This window comes from Chaetodon trifascialis, chromosome 19 (genome assembly GCF_039877785.1).
Source record: "Chaetodon trifascialis isolate fChaTrf1 chromosome 19, fChaTrf1.hap1, whole genome shotgun sequence".
NCBI lineage: Eukaryota > Metazoa > Chordata > Actinopteri > Chaetodontiformes > Chaetodontidae > Chaetodon > Chaetodon trifascialis.
In genome coordinates, this window is record NC_092074.1 from 11,047,371 (window position 1) to 11,058,762 (window position 11,392).

Below are 11,392 nucleotides of genomic sequence, written 5' to 3' on the forward strand. Positions count from 1 at the left end.
GTGGAGAGTAGAGTGAGAGATCATGGCAGCGCACTGTTTTTCTTTTGCTGTTGCGAAAACAGACACCAGGACTGGGTGCAAGTAGCAGCCACTCCATAATGCTTGGTTTTAGAATCAAATGAGCAATATAACCACTAGTGACTTTGAACGTCGACGCGATGCATCAACCTAAAATGACAACAATCTGCTCTGTGTGACTTGCATCTATTTTGCCAACGCAAAGAAATTCTGTTTTAAAACCAATTCTGATTGCAATGCACAATAACATTTTTACTTAAGGGAGACATTCTTACATGTATTTTTCTAAACTTGTAATCTACTCTTCATGGAAAACAAGATAGAGTTCATTATATAGGGCATAAAGATGATTGGGGCCTCCATCAGATCACTTTTCACTGGGAACAGCTTGCTAAAGGGTCATGTAGGTTTCAAGCAAAACCCTAATTTCCTTGCAAATCCCATACAACAATATTAGCTTTAAACCAGCAAAGCATTTTACGTCATCTCAAGAGAGCAGTGGTGGCCAAGACTGTAGGAAATAGAGTCACAGGAAGGATTAAACAGTCGTGTCAAAAGACTGAGAGAACTGGAGGAATTTAAATTTGCACCTATAGAGCGGTAACTTGAAGTGCTCGCCATGAAATAGTGTGCTTTAAATTGTGCTGTGCCACTATTTTCCACATCTGGATATCCAGCATCATGAATGACATGTTATTGTTTACATCCTATTTCTTTTCAGCTGTACTTTTTTGGTATAATTCCAATCAGAAGCTTGATAAAGGTCTCCATTATAATAGTAATACTATAGTACTATATCGTGTATTCAATACGCACATTGTGTAGGCCTACCTGTGCTGATTTATTAAAGTGAGCACATGTGGCTCTGCAGAGCAGAAACTCGTATCTGCTTTTAGGTAGCAATTTAGCTATAAGTTGTTCTCGTCTACACGCCCTAGGTAGCCATAGCAGTGAATTTCTAACAGTTTTTTTTCACATATTACATAATTTTCAGCTGTAACTCAGGAGGCAGAGCTGGTCGTCTATTAATTGCATGCTTTGTGGTTGATCCCCGGCTGCTACTGGCCGCATGTCAAAGTCTTCTTGAGCAACACTGTGTGTGAATGGCTGAATGAGAAGCATTGTGAAGGCTTTGCCCTGCTAGAAAAGTGCCATATAAGTGCAGACCGTCCACTTCGGCTCTTTCTCTGTCATGCCCTTTTGCTATTTGCTGATAGAGCAACCAAAGTTCCCCTCATGGATCATTAAAGCTTCATTTTAGCTTGTGATTAACTTAACTTTTGCTTCCAGCGAGCTCAGCAGTGAGTGGAGGGAAAACCCCAACAACAAACTATATGTGATGCGTCGTCAGCCTGTATTTCTCCAAGAAGGATATCTGTTGCATCACTCACACATTTTTGTGTGATGACTGGTGTTTTGAAAGGAATACAAACACGCCAAGACAAAAGCTGGGGCTAATTGCTGCGTGGGATTAAAATAATAACTTTAGTATCTTCCTTTATGCTAAGGCAAAGGGTAAAGAGGGATAAAGGGGGCTTACAGACTCAAAAATGGGCTTTAATGGCTGCCAGGAGCCTTTTGAGCCTATAAGCTCTTGTAGTGGCAGACTTAAAAAAATACGAGCATGCACGCGGATACACATGTATTCTTAACCACAAGAAAAAAAATCCTCACTTGAGTGAAGTGCGACGCTGTTAAGTGAAACACAGATTCCACAATGTGTTCTAGCTAGCTAGTGAAACATTGGGTGTGTTAGAAATATGTCTTTTTTGATAAATTCTCTGTGTAAATCCAAGCCTGCAGACGGTGAGTTCGGTAGTTGACTTAACCAAGCCAAAACCGGCGCTTGCCATTGCTACGCATTCATTGGGCTTTGTTGAAGTCTCAGACTATGATTGATCATAATTCACTAACCTGGCTTATTGGAGGGCTGATGTAACTTCCCTTTTCACTCTCGGTGATCACATTCACAGTTGACCTTTTCCTGCCAAGGGATCATTTCCAGAGGAATGGCGCTTTCTTACCTCACTAAAATCCAAACATGAAGAGTTTACATGATATTCAGCCAGAAGGGCAAAAAGGCAAACAGACGGACAGCTGATGCAGCAAATGAGAGATCTGTGTGGTGATTCATAAACCTGCTTTGTCCAATAGTGAGGCGAACAAATGAAAGCCGGCCAGAGGATCCTGGATCAAGTTTAGCCTGAGGGGGCCAGACGGTGACTCAACAGCAGGTTTTTGAAGCAGAGTAAATCAAAGAGGACAAAGATTGTGCACCATAAACCACAATAACAGGTGCTTTAAAGATTGATTTCAGGAAATCTTCTTTGTTCTTCTTGATTTACATACTCTGTGTTAACCAAAAACAAAATAAATAAATCTAAGAGTCCCACATACATTATAGTACAAACTGTACAGTGATTACTAAAATACATAGACAGACATTTATTTACATGATATTGGATTAATGAAAGATTTTATTTTAGAAATTTCAGTTCCACTTTCATCCTTCAAACTGGACCTTTCGGTGAGAAAAGGGCTTATTAAAATTGTATTTATAGATTTTTGGCCACTTGGGGGCAGCATTACAAGCTGTAAAAACAACATTAATGGCGGCGGCCCTGGATATACTAAATTATTTAACACACGTCACACTAACCTCAGTGTTTATCAAAGCCATTGTCTTTGGCGAGATGTCAGCTGTCAGATAGTAGAGATGATGATGGTGATGGTGATGATAATGATGATGATGATGATGATGATGATACTCGCAGCTGGTTTTCCAGGTTTGGGTCAGTTAGTCTTGAGCAGAACTAAGTCTTTATCGAGTCAGCAGCTCCACAGCAGCAACAATTTCAGAAATTCTCCTTCTGAATGAGGTTTTAGCTTCTTAGCTAGAAGCTCGCTTGACACAAACCTTGCCTGCATAACACTGCCTCTGTCAAAATGTGCTCTTCTGAAAGCTGCTTGTTTGCCAGGCAAACTCCGCCACAGAGCATTAACTTCATCCATGTGCATTTGTTCTTGCAGCTCATCCAGTTTAGCGTGTTTGTAGCTGTAATGACTCTTAAGATTAGGCTTTTTCATCGCTGCAAACTAACACAGACACAACAATAAATAAATAAATAGTTCGCCCATTTCCCTTGAAAAGCGCGACACGTCTCATCTACTTCCGTGTTGTTGACAGGCGTCATGATGACGCATCAACATTTTATCAACCGAAATGCATATGCTACGTTCAGGAACCGCTCGCAAATATTCCAAATTTTTATTTTATTTATTTATGAGCCTCTCGGATCAAACGGTGTCGCGGTGTCCATATATGTTCCACACCCCTGATCTAACAGGTCTTTTAACGCTAGGGCAATGACTTCATGTAACTTACTATAGTTTCTGCATTGTTTTTAGATGTTGTGGAAAGTACTGATGCAAACATTACAAACACAACATTTTAGACAGTTACGTTGAATACAGGAGAAAAAGAAGTTGATTGCAAGGACGAAACCTCTGAGAATAAAATGCTTAATTGTATTTAATGGCATATGAATATACCTGTAAATGTGGGCCTCAAAATTACATGGCTAAAGTTTAGAGAAGAAAATCTATGTGTCTGTGTGTGTTTTCAGTGTACTTACTGTACTTTGCAAGAGTCTTCAGGCTGGATTGCTGCCTGGGTGCTATCGGCCAGCAGCAGCTGTGTTTGTTTGGTGAATCACAAACCGGGTGTGTTGTGAATATAACTCTCTCTGCCTTAACTTTCTAACATCTTCATCCAGATGATGATTGTCAGTTGAAGAATTCAGCTTTCTTGTGATCACAGAACCTGCCTGTGGATCAAAGTGGACATGGAGGTGATGTGGCTAAATTTTCCCTTTTTATGACAGGTGATTGATCTCAGGAGTATTTGTCTCAGAAGAGATTCTCTTTGAACACATGTTGGTGGGCGTTGCTGTCCAGCAGCGATTTGGAACAGTTCAACATGATGTAGTTATGCTGAGAATAAAAAGATTGTTATGGCTTGTAGACTTTCTGAGGCTAATGTGGAAGAGGGAGCAATGATTTCTGCAATGTATTGTGCGATTACACAATCAAACCTGCACAGCAATACAAAGAAAGGTGACATCTCTTGGCAGGGGATCTTGGTCTCAATAAATGAGCGTCATCTGTGGAACAGGCACGTGGATGTGCAGTGTCAGAGACATTGTTCAGGTCTATTACAGCCTTGATCTTATTTCATATTCAAATTTTAAAGGTTTGAATGTTTCCAATGGAAGGTTTCACTGATTGAGAAACACAAATCTTTCTTTGCTCTCTGCCTGCAACCATGCTGGCATTCAACTTTTTAAAACAGCACCATCAAATGGGAGATGACAGTGGGCTCTGCAGCTGTATGTACAGATGTGAGTGGGGTTGAGATGAAAGAGGTTTTATGGTTGACAATAGCTATGAATGCATCTGCGATTCTGTGAATTCTTCTCGGAGAGGTCGAAACCTTTTTATTAATGAAATTCACGTGTGACCTTGATGACTTAAGCGATCTGATAAAACAGCCTGATGACCAGCAGTTATGTCATTTTGAACATATTGCTGTTGTTTTTTGGTTAGTTTTTATTTTTGCTCTGGTTATGTATACAGTTAGCATTAGCTAGCATTAGCATTTCAGCACCAATGCCAGGAGCTATTTTTCTCATGAGGCTGCACAGCTGGTGTTATCCCATGCTATGCACAGATAATGCACATGTGTTTCTTTCACAATTTCAACAGAGACTTTAAAGGCGAGAAGCCATTTTTTTGCCTTGTCACGGACCATCCTTGTTAAGATTTGGTCATATATGTCGTGTTGGAGTCATTGGCAATCGACTAATTCAGTCATTTAGGAATGAGGATGTGTTAGATATGGCGTAGCTCAGAGTGTTTTCCTGCATCAGCCAATGAAACACGTACTTGTCAACTGTTATGCCCCCTGAAAGAATAACAAGCTATTGTTGGAATTATAGCCTGATGTCTCATTCTCTACCACAACTGCTCCAACTTTCATGGTATTAGCTTAGCAGCGAGTGTTTGCAGGGTTAGTGGCATGGGTTATAGGGTGCACACAACCTGCTTGAAAATGTGATAAAATGGGAACAACTGCTGAGAGTCAGTGTGACTTTACGATATCAAGAAACATGACAATGCACCAGTTGTAGAGACATCAGATATTAGACCTCTCCTAGATGCAGCTCTGCCATCCATGCTTTTAACTCGGAATTTGAACAATGCACACGAAAACAACAACCATCATCCAAGGTAGGTGTTCCGTGTCCCAGGTGCAGGTTTGACTCTCATGCAGGGAAACTGAACAGAATCAAATAGTGATGGGTGTGGGACACATTTGGTGAGGGACAAAACCAGGCACTTGCTGGTCTTCATTAGGACTGAGGTCATTGTCTCTGGCTTGCTCTCAGGGAGGCAGGCAACCTTGTCTTTTCTGGGCAGAAGACTGTAGGTGGATGATTTGAAGCAGATAGGACTTTAGGCTCGTGGACAGGGCGTGAGAGAAGATGGTAGAAAGTAACAGAAACAGAAAGGATTTCCTCTATCAGGCCTCACATTTGTCCCAGCCAAAAAGTGCACAGTGAGTGATGATGTTATAAAGCATGGACGTCTGACACAGTGGTTGTTAACCCAGGTACAGTAGAGGTTACTGAGGTTATCAACACTACACTTGGCACAATGATTTCTTGAAAGCTAGCTGGCTTTTGAAATGGCTTTCACAGAGGTCATATGTTATTTTCCACAATTTTTCATGTGTATTGTTTGACTTCTGGTGTGTTTGATTCAGAGGAGTGGTATACATTGTCATTGTCTATCTGATGGTGTTTAAGTTTCGCCAAACAAACCCACAATAGATATCGTGCCACTTGTCCATCTGCTGACTCTTTTATGACTGTACATCACCAGTTATATTGAACTTTGCAACATGGATGTTCAAAATTTCTCTGCACTAATGAGTACTTTGGCTCTGAGCGAACACTGTCCTATTGGATTTGTCCAAAAGCAAATGGGAACAGTGACAGATTCATGTGTCTGAGGGCTGAGATCCATGCTGGCCATTTTCAACATTACACTTCTTTCAGGTTCACTGGATTCACACCCGAGTTTAAAACAAGAGAAATACTCTGCTGAATTTCCTATTTCTTAAGTTGAAAGGACAAAATATTCCAGTTTTGATTTTTAGGCTGAATTTTAGATAATGCATGAACTTTACAGCGCATGACAGATTTTCTCTTTTGCAAACATAATTCTTCATATAGAGTACAGTAAATATTATGTCAGTATGACGCACTGCAAGAATGTGTACATTATCAACTGACGTGAAGTTAAGGAGGTACAAGTCTTTTTTTGCCAGAGCAAGTAACAGTTTGACAGTTTCTATTAACAGACATCAGTCATTTCTGAATTCGTGCCCAGAATTAGAATTGAGGGTTACTCACATAATAGAGAACGTGTCTTTGTAATGTGATTGCTGGTGGAGGGATTGAGAGTCACACTGATGTAGATTGATTGTAGCTTTCTTTCTTCAGACTGAGGACAAATGCCGCAGTGGGTGATTAAATCCAGGCCCTTTGCTTGGACGCTTCTGGGGCGGATTTTCCAAGAGCAAGGGACTTGGCGCCGGGGATCCTGTGTATTTTCCACCCTGATCTCTGCTTGGCAGAGGCCTAAATAATAAAGCTCTTTTTACTGAGCAGCCCGGGGATCCCTGTGTACAAACACAAGTCCTGCCCCCCCCCCCCCACCTCTGCTGTTTTAACATGACCCGCCGTGATGGGGGTTTACCTCACACCCCACTAAGCTCCCGTCCTGCAGTTGTCTGAAAGTCAGCCCCCACTCTGACACACTCATTCACTCATATACTGGTGTCAAGTCGATGTGGTCTTGAGGTAAGTGCACAATGCAAGACTTGATCAGTGAACACGGGACCGAGCAACTAACATCTAAACCAAATCTTATGGAGAAAAATCATGGAAAAAGCTGCAGATTTTAAGGAGTGAAGCTCATTTTCACTGTTATACACATGCACATTGTACCCATACCTACACTTCTCTGCCATACCACATATGTTTTTGTGTTTCGACTGTTTTTTTTAATTGCATCATGGAGTGCAGCAGGGTGTGAGTCCAGTACGATCACGGAAATGTGGCAAGCGGTGATGAAACGTCCATTCATGCGGCCACGCATGGATGTGTGTTTATTTAACTACTGTGCAGGTTAATCTGGGTCCTCAAAGCCTGGTGCTGTGTGCTGGTGCCAAGGCTCACAAACCTTCTGCACTCTGATCAGCCTGCCAGCTTTGAAACCTGAAGCGTGCAGAGAAACGTCCCCCAAAAGCTACGGCCCAGGCCTCTCCTGCTCAGAAGAAATATCTAAAGGTAAATCATGTTTTTTTTTCTGCAACCTATTGCATGAATAGGCTGTTTGTCATTAAGTGTGTGCTGTACTGTCCTGTATGTCCTACAGTGCTGTGGTCATTACAATGTGTTACTGACAGGATTTGGTGGCACCTTTACCTCCAAATGCCCATAAACCATTTAATGGAGATCCAGTCTCTGAGTGGCTGTGTAGGCGGAGGAGAGCACTCTAAAAGCCAAAACAGTAGCTCGGCGGTGGGGGAAAAATTAAGTGATTTTTCCATTTTTACCGGCTGAGCCATTTTTCCCATGAACAATAAAATGAAAACAACACATAGGCCTCGGGGGAACACTGGAAGAAATTAGTCCCCAACTGCAGTAGCTAATCAACACAGCCACAACACACACCGTGACGCCCTTTTTGTGTGACAGAATTGAAGGCGAATGCAAGCGTGGCACCCAAAGTTTTGGTGTTGTAATCATGGTAAACCACATGAAGCTCTCCATGACATAAAGTTATTTAAAATGTTAGATAATTAAAGAGGAGGGATGTTTAACGAGACTGAGAAAAAAAAACAGATTTAATGAGTGTCAAAGTAGTTTTGACGAGGGCGGTCTGCATAAAATCTAAATCATCTTTATGAGACTGACATGTAATATGACAATCTTTACAGGTCTGTACGCAAGAAGAAGAGATGTGGTTTCTTCCTGTTCTTTTTTTTTTCGGCCCCACCTGAAATCTTCTGCACGCTACAATCATCAGCAAAACACGACAACATTTGTTATTTGTACGTTCAGAATAGAAAACCAAACCTAATTTTTCTGTTTGGTATTTCAAGCATTCATTCTCTCACGACTAGAAGAAACCACACACACACACACACCCACACCCACACATGTACACACACAGAAAAAAAGAAGTGTGACTGCACTAATAAAATGAGAGAAGGCTTTATCTTCTGTGGAGTGAAGGAAGAAGGAAACGCTGGTACCAAGCACAGCTCCTCTGGCGCCGAGCCAGCGTTGAATATCAAGATTCAGTTTACAGTTTGAGTTCATAGCAGCGCCTCCCTTCTCTGCAGTCCATCTGTGAGTGAGTTATATTCCTCCAGAATGCGCGTGGATGAGGTGCTCGTTCAGCAGCCTCTCCAAAATACACCGAGTGGCCATCTGTGTATGACAAAGTCTTCACCTCACTTACTTGTATTTCACCTTCAGTCCTAGTAATGCTTTCATCTCCCCTCTCTGTTCTTTGCAGTTGTTTTGATACCCTCCTTGTCAGCTAGACCTCCTGTTTCTGTTTTTCTCATCTCTGTAAAAAAAAATAAAAAAGCCTTTATCTTTTTCTCCTTTTCCCGTCCGTGTGTGCACACAGCTCTCACTTTACTACTGTGTGCTGTACGTGGCCAGCACCATCAATCTCTTTGCTGTTTGAACAGTCAACACAAACAGGAGGCGATGCGTCATGCTGTGTTCACGTCAGCCTCCTCCCTCCACATTTCTCCCTCCAGTTCATGCCTTATGAGTCTGATGGCTATCTGCACTCCTGCAATAACTAGTAGTGTTATTGGCAAATTGATGGTTTACTTTGAGCCTCTAACCAGTTGTGAGAAGGCCTACAATCTAGTTGTCCTCCCATCTCTCTAGACAAACTTAATGTTGTAATTTTAGCTGTGTATTTTAGGTTTTGGGTTCGTGGGCGCAGGACGGATCACGGTGTGGATTGATGATAATATCTGTGGAGCGCCAGCGGGCAGATAGGATCAGCCACCCTCAGGGCGATGACGTGTGTGACCATGGTGCAGCAGCATTGCAGGATATATCATCAGACCGTGGATCCTCACAGAGGACTATTCAGTATTTGTGCTCACGGGCAGCGCGCCATGACAGTGAGGCACACCATCACCCATCCATGTGGTAATGCTGGTTGTACTTTTAGTCTGCCACATTACCATTCCTGCAAAGCACTGTGTACCCATGTGTAGGAGAGGGCGATGTGATGATATATAGTGTTAGATGATACACTACAAAATTAGCTATTCTTTAGAAGAATAGTCTGACATTACGGGAAATACTCCCAGTCGAGCCGAAGACTTAAATTAGAGGAATGATACCAGTCTCATGCCTGAGCTTTAACGATGGAGCTTGAGCCAGGAGGCGATTAGCTTAGCTTAGCATAAAGACTGGAAGGGGAGGCGTGTAGACAGGCTCTGAGTAAGGCTCAAAAATGCACCTACCAGTGCCTCTAAAGCTCGTTGCTTAAGACAATTGCTTAATACGCACACAAACAGAAATGTAAAAACGACACTTTGTGGTTTTGACTTCCCAGAGAGCAGAGACGCCGCACACAGCTCTGCAAACAGATAAACTATTGTTCACCAGGAAATAGTTACACTACATTACTCCCTCTAAAACCACTAATTAGTGTTAATTAGTGAGCTTTAGAGGTGTTGGTTGGCAGATTTTTTTTTTCACCTTTGGACACTTTCCCCATTTCCAGCTTTTTTGCTAAGCTAAGTTAGTCGTCTTCTGGGTTTAGCTCCATACTGCAGAAATGTCGAGTTTATTTAAAATGCACATATGCCCATTATATTAGGCCATTTCGGGCAATGCTGCAAATCCATCCGTACGATTTCTTAATAGCAAATGTTTTGCAAGTGTGATAAATTACATAGAAAATTACATTTTCCAGGGATTTCAGTCATTCTTTAATTCCCAACTAGTTATTTAATCTATAAATAGTTGCTCAGTTGGATTTCAAGAGTGTGACACAATATGTACCAGCATCATGATGTGAAATAATACCTGTGACAGCGAGAGACAGTGTATGTTTTCGTCTGTGCAATAACAAGACTAGCATTGAGCAAATGAAGACGTGCTGCCACCTAACAAAATCTATTTAATTAAATGTGAGGAAGTGAGAAAAATGTTTAATCCTCCTTCACACAATCATCTGCCTTTATCTGCATTAGGAGACAGACTTGTTTCAAAGCAGAGAAATCAAGGAGCCAAAGAAGCAAAAACTCTTAGAAAGAACCAAGTGACCTAACCTTTTTTCTTTTTTTTTTTTTTTTTTACATGTACAGTAAGTTCTTCCATGCAGCTCTGAAATGTCATATGTATACAAGGGGCCTTATTCAAACATCCATCTCTACGTGTGGGTGGGCAGGCCGTCAGCGAGCCTGAGGTCACACCCTGCTCGTCCTCATACTTTCGTGACCTTCCTGTCTCCAGTTCATATATTCCACATTAATAAAGGTCATAAAAAGAAGGAAACTCCGCTGTGTGGCATGCAGTATAAATAGTGTTGACACAACAAATGACTAAAAGGGGCAGTGTTGCTGGAGTATGATGTCAGCCTTGTACCTTCTCGATAAAATCAAGCAGAAATCTCTTCCTTCTCTTCAGAGCTAAAGTGTTTAAATAATAAAAGTATCATCTGATGACGGTGTAGTTAGATAAGAGTGAAGAGAGTGATACTTTTATGTCATCCTCTCAGCTGGATTTTGCATTATTGGATTGTATTTCCATGGGTCTATGTGCTAATGAACCTGTAGTAGCAGGAAAATCTCATGACAGAAACTTTAACAACCAATCTATGCCAAGGATCAGTCATTAGAGAACAATGAGATCATCAGGGAATCAGTCAAATGGGAGCTGCTCTCTGAGCACTGGCCTAAAGTCAGGATGATCTCATAACAGAGCTGCTTGGAGGCAACTTTATCTCTATTTATGCCAACAAGATGTTTAATGTGGTCATTTATTCAGACCGACACTTTAGATCAGCAGATATCAGCCTTATTCATTCTACTCTGTGTCCTTAAGTTGATTAAATCACAATATAAAGACTTACTGGGACACTCAGATCACAAACTCTATCAGGTTTTTACTTTAGTTCTGTCTTTTTTCTTTTTTCTTCTTTTTTAACTCCTGCGCTCCTTTCTTGAATCCTTCTGGGCCTTCTGGTTCTTTACAGGACA